The sequence below is a fragment of the Pipistrellus kuhlii genome, unplaced genomic scaffold, assembly GCF_014108245.1.
Source record: "Pipistrellus kuhlii isolate mPipKuh1 unplaced genomic scaffold, mPipKuh1.p scaffold_m20_p_11, whole genome shotgun sequence".
In the NCBI taxonomy this organism is placed as follows: Eukaryota; Metazoa; Chordata; class Mammalia; order Chiroptera; family Vespertilionidae; genus Pipistrellus; species Pipistrellus kuhlii.
The window spans coordinates 41,403,324-41,417,948 of NW_023425416.1; the positions used below are offsets into that span (position 1 = coordinate 41,403,324).

Genomic DNA, 14,625 nt, shown 5'->3' on the forward strand with positions numbered 1-14,625 from the left:
AAACTCAATGTGGCCTGCCTATAGCAAAATCATTTGGCTAGCCTTCAGACATCTTACAGACAGAACCATTAATGCAAAGAATAGCTGATATTTACAGAGCACTTTCTGTGTGTCACCCATTTAACTCCCTGACACCTCCCAGCAGTCCCAGGAAGTAGACGTGATCATAGCCCTTTCTACAGATGAAAAACTTCGAGAGTTGCCAAAACCGGTTTGGTTCAGTGGATAGAGCGCCAGCCTGCAGACTGAAAGGTTCCAGGTTCGATTCCGGTCAAGGGCATGTACCTTGGTTGCAGGCACATCCCCAGTAGGGGGTGTGTAAGAGGCAGCTGGTCGATGTTTCTCTCTCATCGACATTTCTAGCTCTCTATCTCACTCCCTTTCTCTCTGTTAAAAATCAATAAAATATATTTTTTAAATCAATATTTAAAAAAAAAAAAAAAAAGAGATACATTCAAAATAATATAATCACAAGTTTTAATTTTTACAAATAAATTATATACCCCAATGTATACCCCAATGAAAAATATGACTTTTTAAATGTGCATGGAACATTTGCAAAACAGCTTTTAAAAAATCTAACATTTAAAAGTAGAAATTTGCCGGGTCCGGTTTGGCTCAATGGATAGAGCGTTGGCTTGGGGACTGAAGGGTCCCAAGTTCGATTCCGGTCAAGGGCATGTACCTTGGTTGCAGGCAAATCCCCAGTAGGGGGTGTGCAAGAGGCAGCTGATTGATGACTCTCATCGATGTTTCTAACTATCTCTCTCCCTTCCTCTGTATATAAAAATCAATAAAATATATTAAAAATTTAAAAGTAGAAATTTTACTAATTACATTCTTTGGAGCAAAATAAGTATTTGGCATGTTAAAGGCATAAATTTAAAAAAATCGTATTAGTTTTAACATACTATATATCACATACTTTATTTTTATATTAATTATATGATATATCATCACTGTAATTAGGAGAAATATGGGTGAATATTTTTTAACTGTTAAGGTGGGAAAGTATCATGAGAGGAGAGTGAAAACATTAAAAACGACTCATATTTCTAAATAAAAACATTTCTAAAGTTAAAAAAAATCCATAAATGAGATTAAAAGACAACCAACATAGTTTTTTAAATTTTTTAAAATTGCCTTGCCTTTAAAACAAACAAAAACAAAAACCTATGCCTTACAGTTTAGGTCAGCTCTGCTTCTGAATCCATTGGGGAACCTGTTAAAACTATGGATCCCTGATTCCCACCCACACCTAGAGGATCAGAATCCTCATGGACCTGAGGTCAGGAAATCAGGAATGTGAACGTTAATGTTCCCCTAAATCACCTAACAGTGTAAGCCCTAGTACAAAACCAGAGGCAGGATAAGACCTCCCAGCGTTATTCCTCACCCAGCTTTTGCTTCTGGCCTGCCAAGCTCTTCCCCCCAGTCATTCTCCGACAACATCTGAGCACCCGTGTGCCCATCCAGTGAGTGAAACATTACTTAGGTACAACCCGACCTGGGTCTGAAAGCTCCTAAGTCACAACGGCCCAGGCAGTGGGTTTCTTGGCTCTCACTCTGAAGTGTTTTTGAGAAAGATTTAAAGAAATATTGCAAAATCACCTGGCTCAGAGTTCCTGCACAATCCGATCAAGGTGCTCATCCCTGCCGAGGGGCCCCAGGGACCAGACTGGATGAAGCAACTGGGATTAAGAACTTCCAGCTGGAGTAGCTGCTGCCTCAGGCTCCCCACCCTCCCCGCACCCCCCATAAAGCACCAGCTAAGTCAACATGAACTTTTAACACAAGGTCTGGCGCACGGCACTTGGACTTGACCTAGGAAGAGATTCTATCTGCTTTTAAAGACTAGGTGATTTAATAACAAAAACACCGAGCCCTGTCTAACAAATATCAATATAGGCTTGCAGAATATTGCCACCTCACCTTCAGAACACCTATTTCCAGTGTCTTTAGGTGAGAATATCATACCATCTTAACTGCAAAATGTCAAGATGTGTCCTATTTCCGTTCTCGCCATCCACAATGCGGGGAACTTACCGGGGGTTCCTGTCACGGGATGAGTCTTGATTCAAGTCCCTGCTTTGCACTGTAAGTTCGAACACACACACACACACACGAAAAAAGATTCTGATACTTGCTAAAGCCCTGGGGTAAAGAAGGCGGGCATTCTCCACCAAGGTGCAGAGAGATGGGATGCTGGCCTGCCGTGACCAACCGGGGAAGTAATTCAGATCAGAAGCCGGCCCCTGGGCTAAGCTTCTTTCCCAAATCTCCAACTGAGTCAGGCCCTAAACTCCACTGTTCCTGCATCCAAGTGTCCTTTATCCTTCCCGCAGGGTGACAGCACAAAAGAGTGTGATTTGGTCGTGAGAGGCCTGACCGTGCCTAGCCCTGTGCCTCCCAATCTTGAGCTGCAGTAGAATCAGCTGAAAGCTTGTGAACACACAGCTTCAGGGCTGATCCTTCAGAGTCTCTGATTCAGGAGGCCTGGGGTGGAGCACGAGAGCTTGATCTCTAACAAGGGCCCAGGTGAGGCGGCCGCTGCTGCCCGTAGGGCTACACTTTGAGAACCAGTAGTTCTTATTTTTGTGATGAGGTGGAGGCCTGCATCTGCAAAAGCAGAAAGCTGCTAATGCCCTTCTGTATACTGCTCCACCATCACTATGCCTAGCGGTCTGCCTCGTTATAAAACTTCCAAACATGTGTATCACATCTCCAAGCAGACAGTGAATCGGATCCGCGGCTCATATTGCATCCTATCAGCAGTTTAGCTCAATGACTACAAGGCCAACAAGACAGAACTTAAAACAAAGGCCTGTGTTTGTTCTTGTTTGGAGGCGCCAAGGATATATCTGGAACATAACCCACACCTGGTTCTCAGTGTGGTCAGCTGTGCTATGGAAAAAGCATTGTGGCTACATTCACTCATTTAGTGGTTAAAGAAAAGAGGATCTGTAGAAGCCCAGCTATTTGAAGAAGTTAGCTTTGATTCCAATACTAAGTTTTATTTCCAGGAATTCACTCATTTATTTCTTTTTTTAATTTAACTGAGTGCCTACACTGAATGAGACAGTGTGTGAGGAAGGGATAGACAAGGTCCCTCTGATGGGGGAGGGAGAGTGAAGGAACCGCACCAACAAACAATAAAATATTCACTAAAATAGATACAAAACTACAGCTGTGGGAAGTGTCTGGTGGTAAGAAAAGAGGAGAATGTGACCTAGCTTGGCGATTCCCAAGGACAAACTGTCCATAAACTGGTGAATGGATACGCAAAATGTAATATATCCACACAACAGAATATTACTTAGCAATAAAAACAGAACATTGATCCATGTTACAACATGGGTGAACCTTAAGAATACTGTGCAAAGTAAAAGAAGCCGAATGCAAAAGATTGCCTGTTGTATAATCTCATATATGAAATGTCCAGAAAAGAAATTTAGAGCACCAAAAAGCAGGTCCCTGGCTGTCTGGGGCAGAGGACTGGATCGGGATTAATTACAAACTGGCTACAGGGCATTGTTTTGGTGACAAAAATGTTTCCAAGCTGAACTGTGGTGATAGTTGCACAACTATATAAATTAACTAAAAATCACAGCATTGTATGTACACTTGCAATGGGTAAATATTATGATGTGTAAAAATTATACCATAATAAATGTGTTTGGGGGATATATTTTTTATTGAATTTATTGGGTAACATTGGTTAATAAAATCATATAGGTTTCAGGTGTCCAATTCTATAATATATCATCTGTACTATTGGGTCGGCAGCTAAGTAATTGCGGGTTTCACACACACATGGCTTCAGTTGAATTTTTAGGTTTGCAGACGTAGTACAAATGTAAAACACATTTTGTTATTTGATAGTTGGCTATTCAGCTGTTAATCAGTAAAAAAAGTTTTTTGATCTGTTTTGTAGTTTTCGTTTGACGTTCGTTGAAAAATGGAAAATCAAAAGGAACATTTTCGTCATATTTTGCTTTTTTATTTCCGCAAAGGGAAAAACGCATCGCAAGCTCATAAAAAGTTATGTGCTGTTTATGGTGACGAAGCCTTAAAAGAACGGCAGTGTCAAAATTGGTTTGCCAAATTTTGTTCTGGTGATTTTTCACTCAAAGATGAAAAACGCTCTGATCGTCCAGTTGAAGTTGATGACGCCCTGATCAAAGCAATAATCAATTCGGACTGTCACAGTACAACACATGAGATTGCAGAGAAGCTTCATGTATCACATACATGTATTGAAAAGCACTTAAAACAACTTGGCTATGTTCAAAAACTCGATACATGGGTTTCTCACGAACTGAAAGAATCACAGTTAACGCAACGCATTAGCAGCTGCGATTTGCTAAAGAAACGTAATGAAAATGATCCATTTTTAAAACGACTGATAACTGGCGATGAAAAATGGGTTGTTTACAACAATATCAAGCGGAAAAGATCGTGGAGCAGGCCAGCTGAACCAACTCAAACAACATCAAAAGCTGATATTCATCAAAAGAAGGTTTTGTTATCAGTTTGATGGGATTACAAAGGAATTGTCTACTTTTCAACTCTTACCACCCAACCGAATGATCAATTCTGATGTCTACATTGAACAACTAACGAAATTAAACAATGCAGTTGAAGAAAAGCGGCCCGAATTGACAAATCGAAAAGGTGTTGTATTCCATCATGACAATGCAAGGCCACACACATCTTTGGTCACTCGGCAAAAATTAATGGAGCTTGGTTGGGATGTTTTGCCACATCCACCATATAGTCCTGACCTTGCACCATCTGATTACTTTTTGTTTCGATCTTTACAAAACTCCTTGAATGGTAAAAATTTCAATAATGATGATGATGTCAAATCGTACCTGATTCAGTTTTTTGCTAATAAAAACCAGAAGTTTTTTGAACGTGGGATTATGATGCTGCCTGAAAGATGGCAAAAGGTCATTGATCAAAGTGGGCAATACATTACAGAATAAAGTTATTTAGTTCCATGAAAAAATTGTCTTTGATTTTCTTTTAAAAATCCGCAATTACTTAGTTGCCGACCCAATATATTGTACTGTGTGCTCACCACCCCAAGTCAAGTCTCCGTCCATCACCACTTATCCTCCCTTCTACCTCCCTCTTCTACCTCCCTCTTCTACCTCCCTCCAACCCCCTTTACCTCTGGTAATCACCATACTGTTGTCTGTGTCCATGAGCCTTTGGGGGGTTTTTTGTTGTTGTTTGCTTAAATCTCTTCAACCTTTTTTCATCCAGTCCCAAAACCCCTCTCCCCTCTGACAGCTGTCAATCTGTTGTATCTATAAATAAATGTGGGGGGAAAAAAGAAAGAAAAAAAAAAACCTCACTGTTCCTGGCAATAGGCCCGAATAGGTGAAAATGGCAGAATTACTGCGGAGGTTTAACTGACAAGGCCTGTTAATGACCTAAGAATTCATTGTTAGAAATGTTACACTTGAGATGCCTTTAAAACTGCCAGGAGATGTCCATTAGCAACTGGATAAATGGATCTGGAACCCAGAGGAGGTCTGAGCTGGAGATATGAGGCTGAAACAATCTGTAAATTAGTAGCCACTGAAGCAAAAGGCAGAGTTTGCTTAGACAGAACACAGGGAGGAGAAGGGAAGGCATGGAGGAGGGGGACTGGGACCAAGACTTGAGGAACTCTAACATGAACCAGCAGACTAGCGAGAAACCAAGACAGAGAGAGGGAGGAGGAAAACCAGAATCCCAAAGGAGACCATTTAAAAAAAGAGTGATCAATTGGGTCAAACGCTAACAGAATGTCCGTAAGAACTGAAACATGCCATGATACACTGAACTGTGTATTTCAAGACTCGTGGGTTCCCATTACCCTACTTTATTATGAAGCAAATCACTTCTTGTTGATGTAACAAGCCTATGAAAGACAGGAAAAGAACGTTCCTTATCTTCCAAATATGTACTGCCTACATCCACCAACTGTTTCCCAGTTACCATGTTCCATTTTTACTGGGAACAGTGGGACGATTACGGGGTTGAAACCAGGGTACATAACCTGAGCTCCGGCACTGATTAACTCGTGGTCTGAAACCAGGTGTGGCAGGGACAGCTACCTACCCACCCAACATCCATGTCTCCTGTCTCTCAATTCAAGAAAACCCCCAACTTCTAGCTGGGCCCAATGCACTCTGCCAAAATACATTTCCCAATCTTCCTTTCAGCCAGATGTAGTCATCCGATTAAGTTCCAGCTAATGAGGAAGAGTAATGGATTTGACTCCTTCCCTCCTCTATCAGCTTTTTGGGGGAGATGGGCATGGTGGCTAGAATTCCAAAATTCCCATTGGACTTTGAGAACACAGTCAAACCTTAGAAATGGTGAAACGTTCAGTTCAAAGGAGCCTGGACCTTTGAAATTTGTGGATCCCAAATCCACTCTGAAAAGCTTATCTCTAAACTTGTACGTGGCACAAAAATAAAGCCTGCACATTAGAAGTATGAGGTGTTGTAGACTGAATTTTGTTCCTTCCCAATTCCTGTGTTGAAGCCCTAAGCCTCAGTGTTACTACAGATAGAAGGAATTCTGATTAAATGAGGCCAAAAGGATGGAGTTCTTGATATGACAAGTAGCGTTCTTATAAGAAGAGATGCCAGAGAGCTCACTTTCTCTCTGTGAAAAATGGTAGCCATCTACAAGCCAAGAGAAGAGGCCTCAGGGTGAAACTTACCCTGCCTGCACCTTCATCTTGAACTTCCCAGCCTTCACAAGTGTGAGAAAGTCCTGTTGTTTAAGCCGCCCAGTCTCTGATACGTTATAGCAGCCAAAGCAGACTGATGTGCCTGGCGACTTCTTATAACTCCCAATTCCCAGCATGCACCTAGACCACTCACATCAGAATCTCTGGGGCCAAGACTCAGCTTTTAATGGTTTTTCCAAGCTCCTCAGGTGACTGTAGTTGCAGCCGAATTTGAGAACAGGTGGCTGACTCCACCTTTATGCAGATCTACTGATTACAGCTGAACAAAAATCCTACACATCAACCCATTTGACTCACCTTCCTCTACTTGTATGAACAACTTTAAAACAGGATTATAATGTATATTACTTCCGCAAATACTTCTCAACCCTCTTACATGCCAGATGCTAAGGATACGCTGGTAAACAAGTCACAATTCCTGCCCTCAAGAAGCATATAGTTTATCTAAAATATAGATTATCTAAAAAGATACATGAATTTGTTTGATGAGCAAAAGCAAGAAATCGTGTAACTACTACAGTTATTTGGGGGTAACCCTTATCCAGGACCCAGAAGTAGTAACATGGATGAGTAGAAATCTTATCACCATACTAAATGGAAGTTCACAACCTATTATAAATCTGAATAGTGTCTCAGAAAGCACTCAGGAATTAATTGCTGAGAATAACTCAACATTACTGCTACACTCTCATTTTCTACATGCACACATATACACACACTCAGCATTAGAAGCTATGCTTAGTTAATTAAACTGAATTTAGGTCATACTTTTGTGATGATGGGATGATTACTCAAAATCTCTCCCTCTTCAAACAAACTGATGGTTACCAGATGGACGGGTGTTGAGGGAATGAGTGTAAAAAGTGAAGGGATTGAAAAGTAGAAATTAGCAGTTATAAAAAAAATCATGGGGATGTAAAGTACACTATAGAGAATATAGTCAATAATATTGTAATAACTATATACAGGGTCAGATGGGAACTAGACTTATTATGGTGATCACTTCATAATTTATTCAAATGTTTAATCACTATGTTGTACACCTCAAACCAATATAATATTGTGTGTCAACTGTAATTGAAGAATAAAAGGAATTTTTTTTTAAATTATGCTTAGTATAATCTACACTTCATTTGTATGATCATCAGGAACAAGGACACATTCATTTCAAGAAACTCAAACTCCAAGAACTGTATGACAGGAGCATAAATGAAGCATTCACCATTGTTCATAAAACTTTCAAAACACAGCTCCCTTTTGATCCTCACATGATTGATCACCATCACACTGTGTAAAGGATAAAGGACTATTTCATCATTTTTCAGACTTCACATAAGAAAAATAATTACTCCTCCAAAGACTATTTAAGATTATGTCCATTGGAGGATCAAATGTTGTGGGTTCTAAGCATAAAGACCACACATTCCAGAGGATCTAATCAAATGGAAACTTCTCATATTTTCTGCTAAGAATAGCATTATTTCTTTACAAATCTATGAATTTTTTATCTCTGCTTCCAGCTCTCATCAACCTTTGTGAAAACCAGCACATCTCCCTCTTTGGAATCCAAGCCTGGAGACAATGATTTTTTTAAAAAACTAAGTAAGATCACCAGGTACTCCTGATTAAAATCCTTAAATGGCTTCCCATTGCATTCAATATAAAATCCAAAACCCTTGATGAGCCTAAAGATTTTGCATGTCCCAGCTCAGTTCACATCTGATTCCTCAGCAAATCTCCTCATTCCTTCTGCCCCTGCCACACTGGCCCATCTTCCTGATTCTTTCTCATTCCTGCCTCAGAGCTCTCATCATGTGTTCCCCCTTCCTGGATACCCGTGCCCTCCTCTCGGTCTGGCTAGTTCTTCCTTGACCTTTCAGATTCAGCTTAAAATCATCTGCCTTTCATCAAAGCCTTCCCTTCTCACCAATCTATACCAGGTCCCCTGTCACTCTGCCCAAAGCATATTGTCTTGTCTCTTACAAGTCATCATCAATCTTTCTAATTATTTGTGGGATCATTGGCTAAACCACACTCTAGACTGTACCACTCACTAGACTGTACCCTCCTTGAGAACAGAAACCAAATCAGGTTTCTTTCCCACTGACTCCTCAATGCCTACCTAGCAAAGGAAAAGGAATGTAATAAGTAATTATAATACTATCTCACCTGGGCAAACCACCTAACCTCTCAGTGCCTCAGTTTCCCATCTATAAAATGGGACTAAGAAGACCGCACAGAGCTATGCTAAGGCTTAAATAAGCTAATAAACAGAAAGCACTTTAAACAGTGCCTGGAGCATTGATAACGCTATCTAAGAGGTCGCTCCATGCCAGTTCTTTTTTTCTTTTCTTTTTTTAAATATGGAATGCTTCACGAATTTGCATGTCATCCTTGCGCAGGGGCCATGCTAATCTTCTCTGTATCATTCCAATTTTAGTATATGTGCTGCCGAAGCGAGCACCATGCCAGTTCTAATACAGCATTGAAAGTCAGTCACCAGTATCCTGGACACCCTTCTATGAAATCTCAGATTCCACCGGGGGCAGTGAGAGAAAACAGCAGCTCAACAATGCAGAAAGCTGAGTGCACAGTGAAAGATGGAGGATTTATTAGTTCTTGTACTTTTCTGGCATTTCCAGTTCCATGCCCCTCCTCCAGGATCCTCTTTCTATCCCAAAGATACATCAAATACAAGAGGACATAGCAAAGAGCATTCATATAGCCTCTCCTGTATTTATTCCTTCAGCAGGCATGCTGAGCACCTGCTAAGTACCAGGCACTGTACTAGGCGCCAAGAATACAGCAATGGGCAGGGCGGACAAAAATCCCTGCCTTCATCTCATGGGCCCTCTATGAAGACAGCGGGGGAGGAAGGTAGAGAAGATAATAATTGCTAATATCTGCCTAACCCTCTGATGTGAGCACTATTAGTACCCTTTTCTAAAGATAAGGAACAGAGGCACAGAGAGGGTCTCTCATTCACCAGAGTCTCACAGCCAATCGGCAGCAGAAATTATGTGAGCCTAGGCCAGTTGTCGGCAAACCGGCTCGAGAGCCACATGCCGCGGTTTGCCACTCTGTCGACTAATGAGTTTGCCAACCAATGGCCTAGGCAATCTGGCCCCTAACCATATCCCGCCTCACTCAGAAAGATAGGAGCCTGCTAAATCTTCCATCTCAGACCAAGGGGCCTCGACTATAAAGAATCTTCTGACAGCAAGGGGCACAGGGTGGGAGGAAAGACCTATCAGGAGATGTCAAATATGTATGTATTCAGACTGCAAGTCAAAGGTGAGATTTCTGCTAACACCAGGGAACTAAGACTGCCCAAGAGAAATTTCTCAAAGGATTCTGCAGGCAACTAACACCAGGAGAAGGGAAGGAGAGGAGATGAAAGGGTAAACACTAGGGGCCAAAGAATTTTCACAAGGGCTGATGACTTTGTGAGATCAAGCAGCCTGCCTCTTCCACATCTGCAGGCGGGCGCTGGTTCGCTAGCTCTCCCCCTGGTCCCTCCACAAGGCATGGGCTTTAATTCGCTTTATTGCTTGATTACCTTCCCCCGGCACGGGATCCCCAGCCTCCCAAACTGGCAGGAAACCAGACACTCCGCAGGAGCCTAATAGCCGCCCAGTTAAGTCAGCAGATCTCAGAACTGGGAGAAAAAGACTGAGCAGGCCCAGCAATTACTGGCAGGCACTCATCTCAAGAAGCAGCCAGAATGCTATGAGGGCACTCCGATCTGGCTGCCCACTAAGAGCCCTAGCAAAATATACATGATTCCAAAATGAAATTCGCTGGCTGGCTCTAACCCAAAGGGGCAAGCTCACAAAAAAACAAGATTAAAGTCTCAACTGTTCCTCCAACGCATGTCCCAAGGCTCAGGGCAATATGATCAACCACGAGCACAACACCGAGTCCAAAAACAAAACCGCCTCAAGGCTGTCAGGGTCCTCCTGGGTGAGCGTGGGCACACATTCGCCCTCTGGAGAACACATAATCCCAAACGGAGGACAGAGGGGGCTGAAACAGCCACACACTCTTACTCTCCACTGACTCTCGGAGAACTTCAATCAGAACCATCTCCAATCCGGTATGACCTTGTTGGAGATCTGACCTCCGGAAACAGCTGGTGTTTTGCCACTGACTTCAAATAAAGGTGGAACTTCCCTGTTCTGGGGAGTAGGAGAAGGTATCATTTAAAAGACAGAATTCTGGGTGTTTAGCCTTTTTTCCAAAGAATTTTTCTTAAACTAGAGGCAGCTACAAACATGTCTGTCTTGCCACCTGAACACGAACCAAGCCTATAAGCAACAAAGGAATCAGGTGGGACTTTTAAGAGGATCAAATTAAGTTATTATTTGTAAAATGCTTAGAACAGTTACTGGCACTTAGCAAGCACAAGATGCATATGTAATTATTTGTCAAATAACATAAATTAAGGAAATATTTACCAATCACTCTTTAAGAAAATCTTGGCCCAGTCGGTATGTATCAGTGGTTGAGTGTAGGCCTATGAACTAGGAGGTCACGGTTCGATTCTCAGTCAAGGTATATGCCTAGGTTGTGGGCTTGATCCCCAGTGAGAAGTATGCAGGAGGCAGCCGATAAATGATTCTCTTTCATCGTTGATGTTTCTAACTCTCTCTCCTTCCTTCCTCTCTGAAATCAATAAAAAATATATAAAAATAAATTTAAAATAAATAAATAACCAGCCACTTAGCAAAATAATCACTTCTCAATCATTCTGGACCAATTCATCCACAGGGGACCACCCTGAGCTTCTTCTGGTCCTCCCCCGACTGGCCACACCTCCTCTCGAGCAGGAAATAAAGGTGAGGACCAAATCTGCCACACACGGTTGGCCACTACCAGATTTGATTCAAATTTCAGGGATAAAAGCAGCAGCACCTAAAGGTGACAATGATGTTTTTAGATTATCCATGGCAAACAGAGACATCACTGAGGTAAAACTTGATTTTGAAAAACCATCACTGAAGTCATGGAAGACAGCTTTGCCTACCAATCCGGCTTCTGCAGAAGGTTTTATGTCCAGAGAACTCTTCGGGTTCTGGGAAGCCAGACATTTCTCCAAGCTGCTGGAAAAGCAGTGAGATTACACAGCCTGCCTCTGAATTATTGATATCATAATTTATTGAAAGGTCTCCATTAGGTCATAGGTCACACCCCGGATGCAATGCCACGGACCTATCCAAGGGTTTGTGACCAGAGGTAAAAGCAATATTGAGCCAATCTGTCATGAGCACGTGCTGTGTGTGTATGAGGCCCCTGGCCCTCGGGCTCTGGCCAGCACTCACAGCTTCCAGCACCTCATCTGATTGTCTCAGTTCGTAGTCTCAGTTCGTCTTTACTCCATGTTACTGACATGCAAAATAGACCAGTGAATTAAGTGACTTTCCCATTGTCCCACAGCTGGTTTGTAGAGGGACCAGGACTAGGGGCAGATATCTGATTAAATTATTTCATTAAATTATGAGGTTCCCTATACCTTATGTTTATATTAACATATTTTTCTAGATACTGGGGCTAGAGCAATAAACCAAACAGATAAAAATTCCTAACTTCATGTAGCTTACATCCTAGTGTGATAAATTACAGACATATAAACAGATATGGTAAGAGTCAAAGGGTGCTTTAGGAAGAGGTAAAATACAATAGTATATCATTATAAAGTAGGGGGAAAAGGGAGGAAGGGCTGCCATGGGGAGTGTGCTAACTTCACCGGGTCAGGGAAGGCCTGTCTATAAGGTGGATCTGAACAGAGAACAGAAGGAAGAGGGTGAGGTGTGTCACCTGAAGAAAGAAATGGGAGTGGGCTGGGAGAGCTGGAAATATCAGAAGAAAGGCCAGAGGAAGGACCCAAGGAAGCGAGGGGGCTAGTGATGGGAGGTGACCTCGAGAGGCAGCCGGAAGCCAGATCTCACAAGGCCTTGCAGACCATGGTTAAGGGCCTCAGATTTTATTCCAGAGGCGTGGATGGGTTTCTGGAGGGCTCTGTCCCTACAAGGATCACTCTGGAAGGATGTTCAAGCGGCTGGTGGGAGAAGTGGGGCGGGCCATTAAGAGCTTACTGTAACAGTCCAGGCAGAGATTTACCTCGCCAGATAATGGATAACATGGCACAGATAAGTCACAGAGAAGGCTGTCCCTGCTAGTTTTTCCAGCACAACTGAGAAAGACACCCCCTTCTCTCCCAAGTCTGATAACTTGTTCCCCTACCCGCTGATTTAGAGGCAGGGTGGCCAGCCTGGGACGATGGCACCAGGTGCTTTTACTGGGTAAGAGTCAATGTGGGGCACCTGCTCCCTGGTGAGAATAGGGTTAAGGAAAGGAAATACCAGCCTTGACTTTGGTTTCCTATTAAGGATGTCTGCTTGCCTCTAAATCTGCTGAGAATCTCTAGATGCTGGCGATCAATTCCCTGACAGAATTCTCCACTTCCATAGGCCAGGATATTGTGCAGGTACCTGGAGCACATCGATCTCCTATGGATGACAGCAGCACTTTGGGGCAAAGAAGAGGAAAGAGATGAGCAGCTCATCTTTACTGGATCTGGCTTTCGACTCACTGGTGATTAGTAACCAACAGGAACCCTTGAAACCACTTCGACAACATCCGTCAGAGAGCGCAGCCGGCCACAGGCTCTCACAGATTATGAAGCCTAGAAAAACTGATCGTGCCTAGCTGACATGGCTCAGAGGGTTGAGCGCTGACCCATGAAACAAGCAGTCATCAGTTGTCCAGGTTGCAAGTTCGATCCCAGTAGGGAACATGCAGGAGGCCGCCAATAGATCTCATCGGTGTTTCTATCTCTCTATCCCTCTCCTCTCTTCTCTCTCTAAAATCAATAAAAACATATTTTTTAAAAAAGAAAAAGATCTTAAAAGATTAAAACAAAGTTAGCGTTCATCAGAATTCCTTTTCCTTTCTATAAAGTGAGGTACTGGAAAGTAACCTACCTAAATGTTAACAAAGAATTGGAGAGCCTCCATCACCTTTTCAGAGGGCAGGCCTCAGCGTTTCCATAACCACTCTTCTTTCTGCTCAAACTACTGGCATGATAAATCACCTTATCAGCAAGGCCTACCGTCTACACGCGCTCTCCCCCGGCCCTCGGCCAGAAGATCCACTTGATTTGGTTTCTGGTCTTCTGCACTGTGTTCTGTGCAACTGTCTCTAAGGCACCTGGAGATTAGTCCTGGGACAGAGGACTAGCATAATGGAAAAGAAAAGATCCTGTTAACCCTATGACGCTCGTGGCTGATGAAAGCTATCGCTGGCGCAGCCAAAGGTAAAAAAAAAAAAAACAGATAAAAGGAGAAGGGAAGCGGAAACTCTTCTCCCAGCAGATTATTTCATTAGCGGGGGAAAAAATTGCAAATTAACATTTCTGCAGTGACACACTGACTCAGCAGAGCCGCTTTGGCATCCCAGCGATTTCGGATCAAATGAGTGTGCTGTGACTGCCTAGACCCTCAGTGTCCCTTCTCTCAGTTTTACATCCATCTATTGCAATTGCTCCCATTCTGAGTAGCTGCTTTGAAACCAACCACCTAACACCTTTAAAAAAATAAAAAATAAAAAAAATCTGAGAAGCCCAGAGGCATCAGAGGCGGGGCTGCCAGGAGATTCAAAAGACAACCACTTAGCACCCTGGCCCTCTGGTTTTTAAACATCATGGACACTGGCTTCAGGAACGGACAAGGCATCTGCAGAATTCGAGGGCTAGAGATCCAGGGATTCTTTCCCCCACTGCTATGCTTCCTGCCAAACGAATATATGACAAATCAAAGGTAGCACTGAAATACTGCTCGGTGTTCCATTGCAAAACATAATGAACATCCGTC

The 14,625-nt window shown here is 42.7% G+C and overlaps 1 protein-coding gene and 1 non-coding gene across 3 annotated transcripts in view; both read right to left on the reverse strand.

The window, feature by feature from the left end:
• Positions 1-14,625, reverse strand: part of OSBPL10 (oxysterol binding protein like 10) — a 201,191-nt gene that overhangs the window by 133,383 nt on the left and 53,183 nt on the right. The window lies entirely within an intron of this gene.
• Positions 9,112-9,218, reverse strand: LOC118715833. The gene has a single exon (XR_004986977.1). It is a non-coding gene; the product is annotated as a U6 spliceosomal RNA (small nuclear RNA).